Genomic DNA, 18956 nt, shown 5'->3' with positions numbered 1-18956 from the left:
AAATCTTATACCCCACCATATTTTCCTTCTTATGTATGTTGGCTATATTTTGCTTTGGGCGGAATGGCCAAAATGAGAACCAGTTTACCGTAGGGAAACACCCCGTTGAGAACTATTTTTACCTTATATAAAATGCTGCTTGTCTTATTACTTACTTGCTGTTAAATACCGGGCGAATGGTTTCTCTTCTTTGCTTCTGTTCAGCCATTCAGCAAATATTCTCCGACTGTCTGTCGTGTGCAGGTACTTGGGAATACAGCAGAGGACACATGAGCTAAAATCTCTGTCCTCTGGGAGCTTACGCTCTAGTGGGGGAAGGTAGATAATAGGAAATGAATATTTCAAAGTAAATATTTAGTGTGCCGGCTGGACATTTTCCAGGTGTCCCTCGAGACCCCCTCCCTCCCCTTTTCCACCCTGTTCTGTGGAGGGTCCTGGGAGAGTAGGTCACCAAAGGTGGCACCAATGGTTTCTTTGCCCCCACCATGGTCTGGCTGGGTCAGGAGCTGGAAACTGAGGCACAGGAGAGTGAGGTTGGGGTACTGATGACCAGTCGGCCCCCCCAGCCAGCCCGAGGGTGACACAATCGCTTTTCTGTCCGGTGGGAGTCGGCCCTCCCCAGTGCTGCTTCAGGCCCAGGGGTGATATCTGCTCACCCCCGTTTTGGTTTTCGTTACCCTCATGACACCTCTGTAAACAGACCCTTCGTTGGCCTCTCCCGAGCCACCCATTTGAATGAGCTCTCTGTCTGTCACCGAGACCCTGACTGCCACAGCAGTTAGAAGACAATGCCATGGAACAATGCCATTCATCAGCTATTGCTTGCTGTCACATGCGTACTCTTGGACTAAATGGCATCAGACTTCAGGGTGCATTGCTCCCCTATGACTCAGCCCCTCCTGTAGTGTGGGGGGGGGCCCAAAGACCTACTCGTTCCTAGACCAGTCCAGCAAGCCCCCGATAGCCTACAGGAAAGTGCAGGTCCCTGAAATGTGGCCCTTGAGACCCTTCCCAGCCCTGCCTCCTGCCCTGACAGCCATACCCTTTGCCCTGTGCCCTAGCCCACCATGTCCTTTATTCCTCTGTGACAAAAAGCTGGTTCAAGAGTCCTCTTAGAAGACTTCACTGGTTTCACCATTCTGGGGAAGGAAAATACACACAAATATATATAGTATATATATATATATGGATATATATTTAAAGGTTGCTAATTCAATTAAATTATTAAATATATATATATATTTAAAGGTTATTAATTCAATTAAATTTCCTGATTTTGAACAAAGCTAATGCTGACCGTAGAGAACACAAAGTACGGGAGTTAGGAAAGTTCATCTTACTCTCATACGTAGGTACCACAAACATGTTGGAGTATTCAGGAGGCTTCAACTTTAGCTTTGAGGGGAACACATTAAACGTTGCCAGGCCACCTCTGTTGACCACTGCCTTTTTGTTTTCTAAAGAACTTTTATAGATTCTTGGACTCTTTCGCCTGCCCAGTTCACACTGGCCTGAACTGTCCGCTTCAGCCAAACCAAGTATTTTCCTTGTCTGCATTGAAGCCTCTTGCTCAGGTCTGGGGAGTGAATCTGGGCTCCGTGCTCCACAGTTCATGGCATTTCCTCTTCTTGAAAACAGGGTCCAAGGATTCAGATGGCCTGGAGTGTGCCCCACGTTTGTGGGTGGTTTATATACTTATCACCTTCCTGCTGGAAACCCCTGAAGGATGCTGTCCGGTCAAGGAGCTTTGCTCTTTCGTAACTGTCCCCCCACCCCCTCCTAGAGACTTCGGTGTGTATTAAGGCCACACTAGGGCGCCCTGTGCAGAAAGCCCTGGAAATATGAAGTCCCCCACTTCTCTTGATAAAAATGATGCAGATAGAAAAAAAAAAAGCATAACAGCTTTGTTACCTGATGGCACTTCTTAGCTTCCCTCAGAAACAGTACTGGGAGATTTCATGTGGATTTAAGTTATATTCTGGGGGAATTCATCAACAAAAGCCACTGATTGAAAGCCATTCATATGTTCTTTTTTTTTTAGTCTAAAATAGATGAAATAAGGATAATATTCTTCATTTGATAATGCACTCAAGAATCATTCAATATAAGTTTTAGTTTAAAACTCCCAGTTTCCAGCAGCCTATTTAAAACATGTGCGTGCACACACAGACACACACACACACACACCAGTCTGGCTAAAAAATATCCTCAGGAAACCAGCCTGGAAGAACAGAGGGTGAAACATGAATGAGCTATTTAGCTTTTCTTGGAAAATGGCATAATTCTCAGAGGAATGAAAGGCCAAGCATTCCCCAGATTTTTGTCAGGCACATGCGCCAGTCCACAAAATGCTGGAACCCCAAACACAGAATCTGGATTGATTTCAATTTCAGTAATTCAGGTGTTTGTGGCAGAGAATAAACACCACCCAGAAGGCAGCATCCTGAGTTACCAGAAGTTTCGGGTGCAATAAAATTTTCGGCAACACTTTCAGCTTCTTCCACGTAGGGATACTAAGTTAGTCATTCAGTTTACAGAAGCAGAACGTTTTACTATTTGAAAAAGAAATCCCGAATCAACCAACATTTGGGACAAATATGCTGAATTAATTTCTTTTTCTAAGGTCATGTAGATCTAGCTTCAGTCTGCTGGTATCTTTATTTCGACAACTCAGTGGAGTGTTTGTTGAGTGCTTGTGTGACTGATGTCATGCAGTCCCATTGTGTTAGACAGTGCATGCTGCGGGAACTTACCTCGCTGTCTCCGGCTTTCAGGGAGCCTGCAGTCCAGCCAGCGAGACTGGACAGATGCTTAGGAAACAATCAGTGGATAGCACAAGGCATTAAATAAAAAAATGTGAAGAAGTATGGGGCAGAAATGGAGAATAGAGAGAGAGAGTGTACTAGACTGTTATAAACAAGGCTGGAAGCATGGGGTACAGGCTGGAGGAATTTGTATAGGTCGAGGAAGGGAGATGGTTTATCAGGTTGAGATTTAGCAAGAGAAAAGCCATCAACTGAAAGAAAAATAAATCGAATATCCAGGTACCCAGTATTTCTTAAAAAGAACTCAGATCTTCACATTCATGAACTAATTCTAGTAACCACATGACGAGGTGTTGTAGCTCCCGTTTTGGACATGAGCAAAATGAGACTTAAAGATATTAAATAATTTGCTCAAGGTCACACTGAAGGAAGCTGCTACTCTAGGATTGTGTCAGGACACCGAAGACGTCTGCCTGTTTATTTCCCTCGCTCTCAATTAGACCAGCAGGAACTCTGGTCAATTGCGTTTTGCATCTTCCTGCACAGCGAGTGAAGAAATGGATGGGAAATTTTAGGTGTGAAAACAAAAACCCATCTAGACGTTTGCTGAGCTTTGGAGCCAAAGAGGAAGGGAAGGATTGAGCATGTTGGAATCTCAATGCTCGAGGTAGCTTCAGTGATTGCCACCCTGGGGGTCTTGCGACCCCCTCCAGCTACCATGTGGCAGTGGGGATCCCGGCGGGTGGGGCGGAGGTCTTCTTCCTCCAGTCAAAGACAGTCTGCACGCAGGTTCTGCTACCCTGGGAGAGAGGCCCCAGAAAGTTTGCTACTCGGAAAGGAGTGGAAGAACATGTGGCAGGTGGCTAGCTTTCCCAAAATCTGTCCTTCCTTTCTCCCTGGACATGAAGTCATTCAGCTAGCGATTCTGCTTCCAAGCTCCCTTTTTGGACATAAGATTAAGTTATTGCCTATGAAATGTGAGTGGAAACGATGTGTGCAACTTCTGTTTCTGGTCTTCATTGAAACCGGCTCCTCCTGGGCTCCCTCTCTTTTTCCCTTCCCGGCGGCTGGAACTTGGGTGTGCTGGCAACCCCATTAAACCCAGCAGATGCTCAGTGGCTTGCAGGCTAGGGGGCAAAAGGAGGGAAGAATTTGGATCTCTTCGTCACTGTGTGAAACAAGAGATCCTGCCAGCCTCGACTGTCCAACTCCAGAATGTGAAAAAGAAAACTATTTGATCCTAGGCAACACTGTATTTTGGGGTCTGTTTAATAGAAGAACTGAGGTTTTCACCCTGAATAATACAGAACATTTCTGGGCTGGAGTGCAGAGAAATGATTTCAAGTCAACATCTTGTCTTCCCCCTTTTTCTTCCTTCTTTCCCTCCTTCCACAAATATTACTGATCCCCAACTCTGTACCAGCAATGCTCAAGTGACAAAAGAGTCATGTTCCTACCATGCTGGAGCCTCCATTCCAATGAGGAAGAAGGACAAAGCAAGCAGACAGCCATAAAACTATGACACCGACAGACTGGAATGTGTGTTGTGAAGGACATACGCTCGGGCTTGGGATACAGATGCCTGGGGGAGAGAAAGTCACTCCGGACAGCATGGTCACGGGAAGCGTCCATGGTGAGGTGGTGTTTCTGCTGAGCCCAAAAGGAAGACAAGAAGCCGGGCGTGCAGAAGTGGGGACACACCCTTACGAGTGGATGGGAGCATGTGTAAAGGCCCCAGAGAAGGAAGAACTTCTTGCACACAAAGAACTGGAGACAAGGATGAGAGTGGAGAGAGACACAATTCCTTTGGGCAGCATGGCTGGGGGCTAGTGTACCAGCTGCTCCTGGAGAGTGTGTGTGTGTGTGTGTGTGTGTGTGTGTGTGTAGGGAGGGTGCACTCGATTGCTGTTCAAGATCATTTTTTGCTGCTTTATAGATGAAAGACTGTGAAAAGGTAAGAATTCCTACATTGGCACAGTCTATAATGGTCCTAGATGTGGAGATGGAGACAGGTTCCAAAAAAAATATTGCATTCACACAGATGAAAAATGCAGCATAAGGGGACATTAAAAAAAAATCACAGAAGAATTTCTCTAATCCTGTAATATTCGAATTCACGTAAAAAAACAAATAAGTACAGGGGCGCCTGGCTGGTTCAGCCAGTAGAGCACATGACTCTTGATCTCGGGGTCGTGAGTTCGAACCCCACATTGGGCGTGGAGCCTCCTTATAAAAAAACAAATACAAGTCAGTAGTTTGAAGCATCAAGTTGGAAGAGGGTTTGGTAAGCAATATGCTGTCAGTTCCAAACAGATCAGGAAATGCTGGTTTAGATTTCATAGGTGCTGGCATCTTGCCAACATTTGTAGTTTGGGGTTCTGGGTAAGGTTGTTGAAATGGGGGTCTCCCCAGAGACCCTGAGCATTGCCATTTCTGGGGGCCGTCGGGGTTGTTGCCATGGTGGGACTTTTGAAACTTCTGTGCCCTGGCCTTTGGAATTTCTTCCCCTGGTTTAGAGACAGTGAAGAAGGAAACGGGCACATTTCAATTTATAACACTTCACAGACCATTAAAGCTACCTGTTTTTTTCTCAAGTGAGTGAGGGCTGTTTTTAAGATCCACCATTTCCTCCAAATATTAATTTTTCTGAGTGAGATTTTGCCTCTTAAAGACCAATATCCTGAGTCCTTTTGAAATAACCATTCACAAACAGGCTCTTTCAGGAAGGAAATGATACAGTTCCCAGACTTGCAGATGTCAATGCCGTTATTACTAGGGTTTCTTTCTAAGGTTTAATTTCTCCCCAGCCTTACGGAGATATAACTGACATACAACAGTATGTAAGCTCAGGTATACGGTGTGTGGATTTGACACACTTATATACCGCATGGTGCTGAGGTTTTTCACAGTTGTCTTCAGAAATACAACATTCTTGTTTATCCTTTTTTTTTTTTTTTGGACAGAGAAGTGATGTCAGGGTCTGAAACAGACCCAATTAAGTATATTGCAAGACATGCTTTTGTTGGGTGAGGCTTTTTTTGTGCATCTAAGAAATCTCACAAGAAAAGAAGTCCAAGTGTCGGCTTCTGCACATCAGGAAATGGTTAGTGTGTCCCAGGCTTGCCTCACAGACCTGCTGGGGAGGAAAACCTTCCTTTCTCTTCCCTGCCCCCATCCCTGCCCATCTCTTACCCCAAAGGATTCTCCGAGGGAACCGGGGTACGCTTGAACGCCCCTGGACAATGGCCGCCGTCTGTCCAGCTGCTCCTGGAATCGGCCTTGGAACCGGGCTCTTCTGGGGGCAGGAGGAGAGAAGAGGGACGTGGGGTCAGACATGGCTGGATTTCCTATGGCAAGGCTTCCTTGCAGGTGCTTTCTTCCTCTGCTCAAAAAAAAAAAAAAAAAAAAAAAGCGCCCCTGGAAGAGGCCTGGGGAGTCAGATCAAATGTACTGGCTCAGAGCCAAAGCTTGACTTGTCCCAGCCTGAGACTCAGCGCGGGGACTCCACGTTCTCAAGTCTTCATTTCTGTCCCGTTGAAACTGATAGCGAAGGTTAATGAGATTAACGTGGCCAAACAGTGCAGTCTTCTGAGAAAGGGGCCAGATCCTCGCCGGCCACTGTGAAAATAGCGGTGGGGCCATTCCCGGTGGGGACATTTTCTTGAGCTCTCCTGTAGTAAAACTTGAATGTTTTGTATCAGACGATCGAAAAGGGCTGGTCACACCAGCGTCTACTCCGTAAATGTCTGCCGAGGCCATGAATGAGGGCATGTCTTACTTTATTTTATTTCTCTCCTGACCTTCTCACCAACTTGGCCCAACCCTTGCCCTCTTTGCAAATATACAGTGATTAATATTTTCTGGGATGGGTCCTTTTATTCAGAACAGCCGTTGGGTCTGTGATGAAATGTGGTAAAAGGAAGACCTGGATGAGAACGAACCCCAAGCACTGTAGGGGGCCAGCAAGAGGAACTAACTGCCTCTTTGGTTGGAGACTTTCTGAATAACACGGTCTTGAGAGAGGTGGAGAGGAGGGAAGTGTTTGTGGGTGTGTTGATGAGCATTTTTAAAAATGAAATAGAAGCGAAAGGAGAAGAAGGAGGAAGAAATTTTGGTAAATCTATAAAGTCGCCACAATTTATGAGAGTTTAAAAGGCAATTTCTTTTTAAGGGGCAAATTCCTAATTTCCCACATAAAAGTACGGGAATTGAATGGTAAATCCTTCTGTGCCGACAAGACCCCTGAAAAGAGGTATGAAAAAGAGTTACTGTTCGTCTTCCATTCATGTCTCTTGAAAGCCCGTGGATGTGAAACTGCCCTGAAACACACAGCGCTGGGTTTCAAAGCTGCCCGGATGACTTTTCAGAAATGATCTATTGTGGTGCTTTGTTTTGTCCGGGTCGCCCTCGTTTTGTTCTGCTCGGGCTGTATCACTCTTCTGCCGCTGCCATTAATCCACCCTGTCTACTCCTCCCCATTCAGAGGCACATTTTACCCCCTGCCCCGCACAGGGAGCCCTGGGACGACGTGGCTGAAAGGCTCAGCGTTGCTGCTGTAGAGGGACCAGGGCAGAAAGGCAAGGGGGCGGGGTGGGGGGAAGGAGCAGGTGGGGTGCTGGGTGCACAGGCTCACCTGGGTGGTGCGGGTGTCTGGGAAGAAAAGCATGGGGAGTGCGGGAGAGAGGGGAGCACCTATGTGAATAGGCTTTATCCATCTGCTGGGAGCCTGCACACGTGGGGAAAACCTTTTGCTTGCACTTGAGCTGTGCGGCTGAGCTGCTCCGTGAGGCCCTGGGAACGGGAGCTCATGTAGCCTGCGAATAAAACCGCCCTTCATTTTCAGTTTTGCTTTGGTTAACTTGCTTGCAGCTAAGTAAATAAGCTCCTTGTCGCTCCAGGGTGGGCAAGCTGGGCTAAACCGGCAAGGGATAGGATGGTCTGTGAAAAAGACAATGACATCTGAAATCTGTTGTTTGGGTTGTCACTCAATTCGGTTCTCATCCTTGTATCCTCTTGGAAATAGCATTATATTCAATTATATTGTAAATAGGGAAGATGCTCCTTTTTTATTTCTTCTCTGTCCTACACATCTCTCTCTTAAGCGCAAGGGGGATGCTTGGAAGTCCCGAACGGTCCTGTGATATGCTGGGTTATAAAGTAGTAACAAACGTCCCCCAAATATCAGTGGCTTAGCACAGTTTGTTGCTCTCACCACACACCCAGTGGGGGTCAGCAGGGAGCTCTGTTCTTCACGGTTGTTCAGGAGCGTGGGGCAACGGAGGCTCAGTCTCTGCACGTTCATCCACGATCTCCGTGCACAGAAGCAGGTACCTCTCTAGGCTCTCACACTGGCTATTAAATTTCCGGCTGGCTCAGACAGGGCTGTGCCTAACAACTAAGTCCAATGGCTGCACCCTACTGCCGGGGCCACGAGGCTCCCTCTCGGGCGTCCAGGAGAAGGAGGAGAACCAGCCATCCGCCAGGACAGATCCTGCGCATGTTCTCAGGACTCCGCAGAGGGCTGCATAAGAGAACAAAGAACAGGGCAGCGAACCACTTTCCAAAAGTTGCACTGCGTGATAGAAGTCGTGTCGAACACAGTATGATCAGCCCTAGCCTCCACTGGCATTTGAGCTGTGTGACCCTAGGCAAGTTACCTGACTTTCATCCTTGACAAAGTGAATCAGTGTGCTTGATCGGTGGTTCTGAAACCCGAGTGGGCTTTAGATCGCCAGGATCTTATGAGATCATTAAGGACAGGACCTCACCCCCACGGTCTCTGATTCCGCAGGGCTGGGGTTGCGCCCAGGACTTTGCATTACTGACCAGTTGCCAGGAAATGCTGTGGTCGCTGTTCCAGGGAACACGTTCTCAGATGGTCTCTAGATGAACTCTACAGTCGGACGTAGCGAGGAAATTTAATCTTTCCTACAGGGAATGAGGTAGAATTAGTCGACGAGTTGACTAATAACTACAGTAAAGTTTTCATGTTGAAATCTAACTGGAAAATGATTCACCGGAGCCTCACCAACCCTTAACCTTTTTCGAGAGCACATTTGCATGTTGGGCTGACGTGTATAGTTTAAAGACACATCTCAATTACAAGATGTGGTCCAGACAGCTGCCCTTGTGGGGACAGAGGCGGCCACTCAACTCTGAGCAATTACTTAAAATTAGACTTGTCAAATTTGTTTAGGGTGACCAGGCAAGTACATACATTGACCTAATGTCACTCTTCCTGGAGAGACGTGGTAATGATTTTGTGTATCAGTCAAACTGTTCAAATACTAACGCCGCCTTCATGCCGTAATCAACATTCTGGTCAGATGTCATCTTTAGAGGCCCTTGGGGATTTGCATCCCTTAATTATTCTTCAATACCCAAACCAAGCATTCTTTAATTGGTGTAAATTGAACGGTGTTCCAGTGCAAACAAGGAGAGGGCACGCTGATCAATGATTCCGTGCATGTCTATTGGAAAGCCATTGCCATTAGATCAAGTCACAAATCCTCAACTCCATTTGCTGCCGTGGAAACACCAGCCCACGGAGCCAGCAAATACTATTTCTACTTAAGTCATCACGATTGGCAAGCACGGAGTAAGTTGTGACTCCAAAAATCTCATCTTTCAGGGAAAGGGTTAAAAAAAAAATCCGTCCTAAAAATACTTTTCTGTTCCGATGTCAGAAACTGCACTCGGGAGCTGCACAAGGGACTCGAGAGTAGAATGCTCGGTTCAGGTCCTGGCTGGTCCCTTAGAAGTCATGTGACCTCTCTGGGTTTCGAGTTCGTCACTGGCAAAATGAGGGGGTCAGATGAGGGGGACTGTAACATCCCTTGGAGATATAACAGCTGAAGGGCTATTTTCTCCAGTACCGACTCCCATGGAAGCCAAGGGAAGGGAGCCCACCCTGCATTTCTTTGAAATCCACAGTCTGGCTCCTATTCACGGAAATGGGCATTGTGTAGCCTGGGATCACGCTTAAAATGGAGACTTTAGTTCAGCAGCTTTTCTGACAGCTCTCGGGTGCTGTAGCAACTTGCAAGAGTAGGGCCTCAGACAATAGGCTAAGGGAGGCGCGGGGTGGATCTGATCTGCTCAGCACCGGGGCCCAGCACAGCCTGGCTCAGGTTCTGTGACGTTTGAATGAAGGAATGCTGGGGGCCATTCAGAGAGCAGGACAAGCCGTGGACTGACTGATCTGGTGCTCAGGTCTCATCCTTCCCGTCTCCCAGTTTACTTGCCACTAAACGGGCCGGATGTCTCATTGGGTACTGTGCTGTGTGGGAGCAGGAGTTAGGTGGAGACGTGGGTGGGGGGCACTGGTGGGAAGAAGCAGGTGCCTCTGCTCCATGTCTGGCTCCTGACTCATCACCCAGAGGCCACAGCTCTCCAGTGTAAACTCTTAGTGCTTTCTTTCCCCCTTGTTGGTTTCTCTTTGATGTCCATTTCAACCACCGTGCATTTTTTAGAGGAAGTGCAGTCTTCCACATGGCGTGACTGTGGCTCCAAATGTCACCGTTTTATGGAAGGAGTGCCGGTCGGGGAGGCAAAATGTATGGGTACCACTCTGGCTGGCCCACTAACTAGGGCCGTGAACGGCAGTCCATCAAATGCGCTGAGCTCTGCAGTAGGAAGAGCCTTTCCAGCCTAACTGTTCACAGGAGGTAACGTTTGGGAAGGTCCTATGGGATCTGCAGCAGGGAGGTTAATGCGAGTTTGGGTTTCAGTCTGCTGTACCAGGGAGTCTCTGGACCAGGGAGAGTCTGCCTCAGGCTGCTCTTGCTGCAACCCCAGGCCCTCTCAGTCTCTCTCCCTCCCCTCCTCTCTCCCTGTCTCTCTCTAACACATGCAGACACACACACACAACACACACACACACACACACACACGAATGTTTGCTTTTTGCATGTAATCTATTCTTAGTGCAGGAATCCCCAAACTTGACTGATAAGAATCAATCTGGGCCCTTGTGAAGCTCCTCCATTGCCAGGGAGCTTTCCTGAGTCAGCAGGTGTGGGGTGGGCAGTAGGAATCGATCCTTCCATCCCATTCTCTTTTCCTCTGTCTTTTAGAAGAGTTCCAATTGATTCTTTTTTTCAGAGATGTTTAGGAAAATGTGTTTAGTGCAGGGTACCTGGTGTGGCTGCCTTTTGGAAGTTTTCAAAAACCTTTGTGTCAAGGTTATACCCCAGATCAGAAAGTCTGGGGCTGGGATCAAGCATCAGTGATGTTTAGTATCCCCCAGGGGATTCTCGTGTGAAGTCCGGTGTGGTTTCTTGCTTACTCCCATGGCCCAAGGAAGAAGTCAGGGGAGCCTATCAACTTGTCTGTAGGCCAGTGATTCCCTAATGTGACCGCAGTTAGAATCACCCAGACACATTTTAAAAATCCTGATGCCTAGGTCACACTTCATATCAATTATGTCAGAATTTCTGGGGGTGGGAGCCTGGCATCAGGATTTTTTAAAGATCCCAGGTGATGCCAGCGTGCAACAGAGCTTGGATTCTATTTGGATGTAAGTTTCAGTGATGAGCCATACAGCCCCTGCCCTCAGCCTTGCTGCCACTGAGGACATGCTACCTTTCATCTTTGTGTCTTTAATCACCCCCAAATCCACTGGGGAGGCCTCTCTCATCTTCACAGGCGCTTCTCAGCAGTGGACCCCCTTAGCACCAAGCAGGAAGAGAATCTGCCTGGCTCTAGCCTTCTTCCCCTCCTGTAGACACCCACATGCTCCCCTAGGAGAGGGGCTTTTCTTAGTATACAGTGTTTTGTTTAATTAGGGTGAAATCCACATAATATGAAATTAACCATTTTAAAGTGTAAAACTCAGCAGCATTTAGTCCAATTCACAGTGATGTACAATCACTTCCTGTCTCTAGTTTCAAAACCTTTTTTATTACCCTGGAAAAACACGCCATACCTGTCAAGTACTCTCCATTTCCACTCCCTCTGGCCCCTGGCAGCAACCGATTTGGCTTCTGTCCATATGGATACGTACTCTGGATATTTCACATGGATGGAATATAAAATATGTGACCTTTTGTGTCTGGCTCCTTTCACTTCACATGTTTTCAGGGTCCATCTGTACGGTAGCATATTTCAATACTTCGTTCCTTTTTATGACTGAGTAATATTCCACTGCATCTCTGCCTGTTTTTGGGATGAAGTTTTCACAAGCCCAGCCACGTGCCTGGATTTACGTACTATCTATGGTTGCTCTTGCACTTTCATGCCAGAGTTGAGCTCTCATGACAGACCATACGGCCCGCAAAGACTAAAATATTCATTATTTGGCCCCTTATAGAAAAAAATATTGCTGATTCCTGTTCTAAATAGTATTTTTGGGAAACTTAATTATAATCCCATGTATGGAAATTCTGAAGTTTCGACATAGTTGGATTTTTCTCATGACAGAATTTACAAGTTCAGCTGGGTGAACAAATATGATAGAAAGGCTACGACAATTTTGAAAAAGATGCCTAATGCGGGAAGACCTGCAGTACCACACCATTCATATGTCCAGGGGCTACATTAGCTGAAGGATGGGGTGCTACTGCAGATATAAGCAGGTCACGGGAAAGACTGGAAGCTAAGAAAGGGACAGAAACATATGATGGAGGTGGCATTTCAGGTTAGTCGAGAGGAGACAGATTAGTCCATAGAGGGTGTTGGACACGTCACCTTGACACCAGCCCTGTAGGAATCCTGAAGCTAGATCCCCTTCCACTCCTTTGAAATAAATTCCGGAGGACTAAAATATTTAATATATAAAAAATATATAAAAGTAACTAAGGTGACTACCTTAGTAAGTTTGTAGTAGAAAGCTTCTTCTAAGCTTTACAGAAAAGAGACAATAGAAGGCAAAAAATTGATTTATGTGGCTAAAATTTGATAACATTAGTGAAAATGTAAAATTTTTGTATTAGAAAAATAATGTAAGCAAAACTTGAAAGATAAACAAAATTAACTTCAGAAAAGTAGTTTTTGTTATAGACAAATGGTTAATGTCTCTAAGAGTAAAAAAAAATGAATTAGAGTCTGAACAGAACAAAATAAATAAGGGGGAAATATACAAACTAATAATAATGCAGTGAATGCAAATGGCCAGTAAGCATGAGTGTTCAACTTTGCAAATAATTAATGTCAGTGCAAAATTGGTTTAAATACGATGTCATTTTTGTTGGTATTTATCTGATTGACAAAGATGAGGGTGTGGGGAAGAAAGCTCTGTGATATCTTCTTGGATTCAGTATTTTTGGTGGTACAAATCGCCTTTGTAAATGTAAATACTTTTTGTAAATAACGTCAGCAACCTGACATTTTGGACATTTAGTATATAGAAAAACAACTTAAAGATGTTCCTTGTGGATCCCATGAGTAAAAGTTAGCACCATAAACAACAGAAAAAGAAAAAAAACCAAGGTGGTCCTTGCTGCACTGAAAAGGTGGAGGCCATCTTAGTTCTCACCAGCAGGTTATTTTTATTTTATTTTATTTTATTTTATTTCTTAAAAATTTTGTTTATTTTTTAAAAGATTTTGCTTATTCATTTGACAGAGAGAGAGAGAGAGAACAAGCAAGGGAGTCAGGCTCCCCGCCAAGCAAGGAGCCTGACAAGGGGCTCGATTCCAGGACCCTGGGATCATAACCTGAGCTGAAGGCAGATTCTTAACCAACCAAGCCAACCAGGCACCCCTATTTTATTTTATTTTGAAATTTATTTTATTTGAAAAAAAAGTAAAGATTTTGATTTAAAGTCCAGTTAGTTAACATACAGTGTAACATTAGTTTCAGGTGTGCAGTATAGTGATTCAACAGTTCCATACGTCACCCTGTGTGCGTCAAGCAGGCTTTTTTTTTTAACCCGCTTTATGGAGGGTGACGTGTACAGTCTGTGCATATGAAATGTATACAACTCGATGAGTTTGAGGCCAAGTATACGCCCATGAAGCCATCACTGCCATCAGGATCCTGGCCACAGCCACCACCTCTCAAAGTTTCTTCCCCAACCCTTTCTTTTTATCATTACTGTTTTACTTTTTTGTGATAAGGTCACTTGTGATAATATCTACTCTCTTAACAAGTTTTAAGTGTGCGATACAGAATTTGTAGCTGTGGGCATTGTGCTGTATAGTAGATCTCCAGAATTTATTTATCTTGCAAAACTGAAACTTTGTACCCTTGACCATCAGCTCCCTGTTTCCCCCACCCAGTAGGATTGGATCAAATAAGCTGTGACATAGCCGCATGATGGTTTTCCAAGGAGTCATTGCAAGTGAGGTAGCATTTTCAACATTGATATGGATTCTAAGTACTCTGTTTTTTTGTTTTTTTAAATCAAGCTTGTAATTACATTCATTTTCCTCTTTTATTAAGAAACTCATCTTCTGGATCCATTAAGGGGCAAAACAATGCACCTCATTGCCCACCTTGTAAAAGTGATGGCTATTACCTACCTTAAAACATTTTACTTATTAATTTCTGCCAGAGACATTACATTTAACATGTAAGACTTGAAACATACAAATCCATGTTTTAGGACGATGGACTTCAGCTGGGGTGCGTTATGCGTGCGTGCGTGTGTGTTTGTATGCACACACGTGTGAGGATGCCTGTGTTTGCGCCTATGAGTGTACGCTCCCTGGAGAGCCTAGCCTCCAGCTGACGATGATCCCACACCCCAGCTACCTCCAGCAGTTCTGTTCCCTTTTAAGACACATCCGGGGAATTAATAAGCCAAGTGAAGACATAAACTGTCTCTCTGAGGATAAAACCTTTCTACCTGGAGGACTCCTTTATCTTCCGAGTGGAACAGCATGGGATGTGGATGCCAAGGGAAACCACAGATAAGTCTGAGAAAATCTGCCATTTGGCAACAAGCTCCATAATCATTAGTCAAACCTTTGGAAATTCTTGCCTTCCTTTTTGAGTTCTTCTGGGGTCTTGTCCACTTCCTCTGGTCCTTTGAAATTAGTTCTACATGGTAACTATGTCCCTGCCTGCCCACCCCACTCTCCACTTTATCTCCCCACTCCTTCCATCCAGGTGGGCTGGTTCAAAGGCAATGGTGTGCCAGATGCATGGTGCTCTTGGTCCTACTTAGAGATACAGGAGCGGTTGCCTGAGAGCAGTGACCTTCGAGCTTTTCAATTGCTCATCCTTTTATCCCGAAAATATTTTGAGCATAAGCTTCCAATACATGCTTATCTATCTATCTACCTCTCATCTATCACCTATCTATCATCTATCTATCATCTATCTATCATCTATCTATCTATCATCTATCTATCATCTATCTATCTATCATCTATCTATCATCTATCTATCTATCTATCTATCTATCTATCTATCTATCTATCTATCATCTATCTCTCTATCCATCCATCTATCAATCGTCTACCTATTTACTGTGCACCTCTACTATTGTACTAATAGATTATATACATTATAAAATTTACATAAAGGTGAAAATGGCAAAATGATGGCATTAAAAAACAGAAGTTGCAACATTTTCTCCTCATGTCCCATGACAAGTAGACCAGAGGGGGAAAAGTCTAACTTGAGGGGACTCAGGGGCACTGCAAACACGCGTCCAGGGCAGGGCTTCCTTCCCCAGTGATCTGCCTGGTCCAAGCTGCCCCCCAGGCTGCTGTAAGCACAGGACACAAGGTGCTGCTCCAAGGGACTTGAACTAATTTGTCTCTGGGAGTTTCTTTCACACTCTTCCCTCACTTGCAGGTCTTCCCCCTGCCCTTGAAGCTACACTTGGGTTCTCTCTCAAGTGCTCTATTTCTCAGGACTTGTATTTGGCCAACCAACTCTTAAGCCAGGCAGGCAGATCCAGCCCCTCTCCTCTGCCTTGTGGGCAGAGCCCCGGTTTGGAAGTACCCTGCTTCCTTAGCCGTCTTGAACTTGGACTTGTTACATCGGTACAAATGCTGGCTTGGGGAGATGGATGGATCCATGGGTGGATGGACTTGTGGCATTGGTCAAAAACCTCAAGGAGCTTGAAAAGCAAGGATGCAGAGGCACACACCCGGGCTGGATCTGTGTGCTGGAAAGGAGCACAACCGCTGTGTGCCTCTGAGATGCAAGTCCCACGGGAGCGGAGAGTTTTCCTGACACTCTTCCGTCGCTTCTGTCCTCAGCACCTAGAGCAGTGCCCAGCACAGAGGAAAGACCGCTGAATGTATGCATGATACAGATCCTATCTTGGAGTGGTATCAGTCAGGAGCCAAGGTTCCGCTTTTGGGGATAATCTCACTGACTTATTCCAATAGGCAACTGGGACTAAGAGGTAAGAAAGGTTTTAGTGTCATTTCCAGCAGTTTCTCTAGCCAGCATTGCTAGTCCCCATTGGGAGTCCTGGCGTCCTCGGAGACTTGATTTCATCATGATGCTTTTTTCCTGGAATCTCTGGACCCACTTTTTTTCCCTGCTGATTTTCCCCTTCTGTCTAAAAAATCTCTTAGTTCCCCCATTACCCCATCCCCCACCCCCCCTCACAAATGGACTTTTGCTTTGGGCTTCCTTTCTATTGCACCCCTTCCTCCTTCTAAAGGAATTAAAAATTAAGCATATTTTTTATTGTGGTAGAAAACATAAGATTGAACCTCTTAACCATTTTTAATTGGACAGTTCAGTAGCGTTAGAAGTACATTCACATTGTTTCGAAACAGATCTCCAGAATTTGCAAATCTGAAACTCTATACCCATTAAATGATAACTCCACTTTTTTCCCCTTCACCAGTCCCCTGGTAACTGCCATTTTTTAAAAAAGATTTTATTTTATTTATTAGAGAAAGAGAGAGCACAAGCAGAGGGAGTGGCAGGCAGAGGAAGAGGGAGAAGCAGGCAGAGGCAGAGGAAGAAGCAGTCTCCCCACTGAGCAGGGAGCCTGATGCGGGGCTTGATCCCAGGACCTTGGGATCATGACCTGAGCCGAAGGCAGGCGCTTAACCACTGGGGCCACCCAGATTCCTTGTAAGTCCCATTTTATTTTATTTATTTATTTTTTAAAAAGATTTTATTTATTTATTCGACAGAGATAGAGACAGCAGCGAGAGAGGGAACACAAGCAGGGGGAGTGGGAGAGGAAGAAGAAGCAGGCTCCCAGCAGAGGAGCCTAATGTGGGGCTCAATCCCAGAATGCCGGGATCACGCCCTGAGCCGAAGGCAGACGCTGAACGACTGAGCCGCGCAGGCGCCCATGTAAGTGCCATTTTAATGTCTGTTTCTATGAGTTTGATTACTTTAGGTCCCTCATATAAGGTCCCTACAGTACCTGTCATTTTTGTGACTGGCTTATTTCACTTAGTGTCATGTCTTCAAGGTTTGTCTATGTTGTAGCATGTGACAGGATTTCCTTCTTTTTTAAGGTTGAATAATAATATTTCATTATTTGTACATATCATATTTTCCTTACCCATTCATCTTTCAACAGATGTGTGGGTTTCTTCCACATCTTGGCTATTGTGAATAATGTTGCCACAAACATGGGTGTGTATTTATTTCTTTGAGACCCTGCTTTGCAGTCTTTTGAACTTATACCTAGAAGTGAGATTGCTAGATCATATGGTAGTTCTATTTTTAATTTTTGGGGAAACTGCCATATTGTTTTCCATAATGTCTGGACCATTTTACAGTCTCACCAAGAGTGCACAAGGGTTCTTTGCCAACACTTATTATTTTCTCTTTTCTTGAGAGTAGCCCACTTAATGGGTGTGAGGCGATATCTCATTGTATTTTTAATTTTTTGAGGCACCTCTATACCGTTTTCCATAGTGATTGCTCTACAGTCCCACTAATAGTGCACAAAAGTTCCAATTTCTCCACGTCCTCACTAATCCTTGCTTTTTTCTGTTATTTGTTTTTGTTTTGATTTTGTTTTGTTTTGATAGTAGCCATCCTATGAGGCATGGGGTGATAGCCCATCGCGGTTTTGATTCACATTTCTCTGATGATACATGATGTTGAACATCTTTTCATATGCTTGTTGGCCATTTGCATGTCTTCTTCGGAGAAATGTTTTTTTCAAGTCCTTGTTCATTTTTTATTTGGGTTATTTTTAAAAAGATTTATTTATTTAATTGAGAGAGAGAGTGTGAACACGTACTCGTTCACATGGGGGGAAGAGTAGAGGGAGAGGAAGAGGGAGAGAAGCAGATTCCACCCACTGAGCACAGAGCCCAACGCAGGGCTCGATCTCACGACCCTGAGATCATGACCTGAGCCAAAATCAAGAGTCTGATGCTTAACCAACTGAGCCACCCAGGTGCCCCTATTTGGGTGATTTTTATTTTTTTAATTGAAAAAATTTTTTAAAAATTTTTATTTAAAATCCAGTTAGTTAAGATACAGTGTAACATTAGTTTCAGGTGTACGATATAATTGTTGTTGTTGAGTTGTGGTTCTTTATGTATTCTAGCTATTAACCCTTTATCAGATAGATGATTTACAAATATTTTTTTTCCCATCTGTAAGCTTCGTTTTCATTCTGTTGGTTGTTTCCTTTAATGTGCAGAAGCTTTAAAGTTTAATGTAGTCCCAGTGTTAAATGTAGTCCCAATTGTCTATTTTTGTTTTTGTTACCTATGCTTTTGGTGTTTTATCTAAGAAATCATTGCAAAATCCAATGTCATGAAGTTTTTCCTCTATGTTTTCTTCTGGTAGTTTTATAGTTTGAGGTCTTAGATTTAGGTCTTCAGTCCATCTTGAGATAATTTTTGTATATGTTGTAAAACAAAGGTCCAACTTCATAATTTTGCATTTGGATATCCAGTTTTCCCATCATCATTTGTTGAAGAAACTCCTTTCTGCATTGAGTGGTCTTGGCACCCTTGTCAAAGGTCATTTGACCATTTACACAAAGTCTATTTCTGGGCTTTTTATTCTATTCCATTTGTCAATATGTCTGCCTTTATGCCAGTACCACACTATTACTATGGCTTTGTAATAGTTTTAAAATCATGAAGTGTGAATTCACCAACTTTGTTTTTCCTTTTTTCAAAATGGTTTTGGTTTTTTGAGATCCATTGAATTTCCATCTGGATTTTAGGATTTCTAAAAATTTCTTTAAGTAATGCTTTTGCGATTTGGTAGGCATTGGGAATTGGTAGATTGTTTTGGATAGTATTGACCTCTTACTAATATTATCTTCCAAATCATGAATGTGGAATATTTTTC

This window comes from Ursus maritimus, unplaced genomic scaffold, assembly GCF_017311325.1.
Source record: "Ursus maritimus isolate PB19 unplaced genomic scaffold, ASM1731132v1 scaffold_6, whole genome shotgun sequence".
NCBI classification, from domain to species: Eukaryota; Metazoa; Chordata; class Mammalia; order Carnivora; family Ursidae; genus Ursus; species Ursus maritimus.
This window is presented reverse-complemented; position numbering follows the sequence as displayed.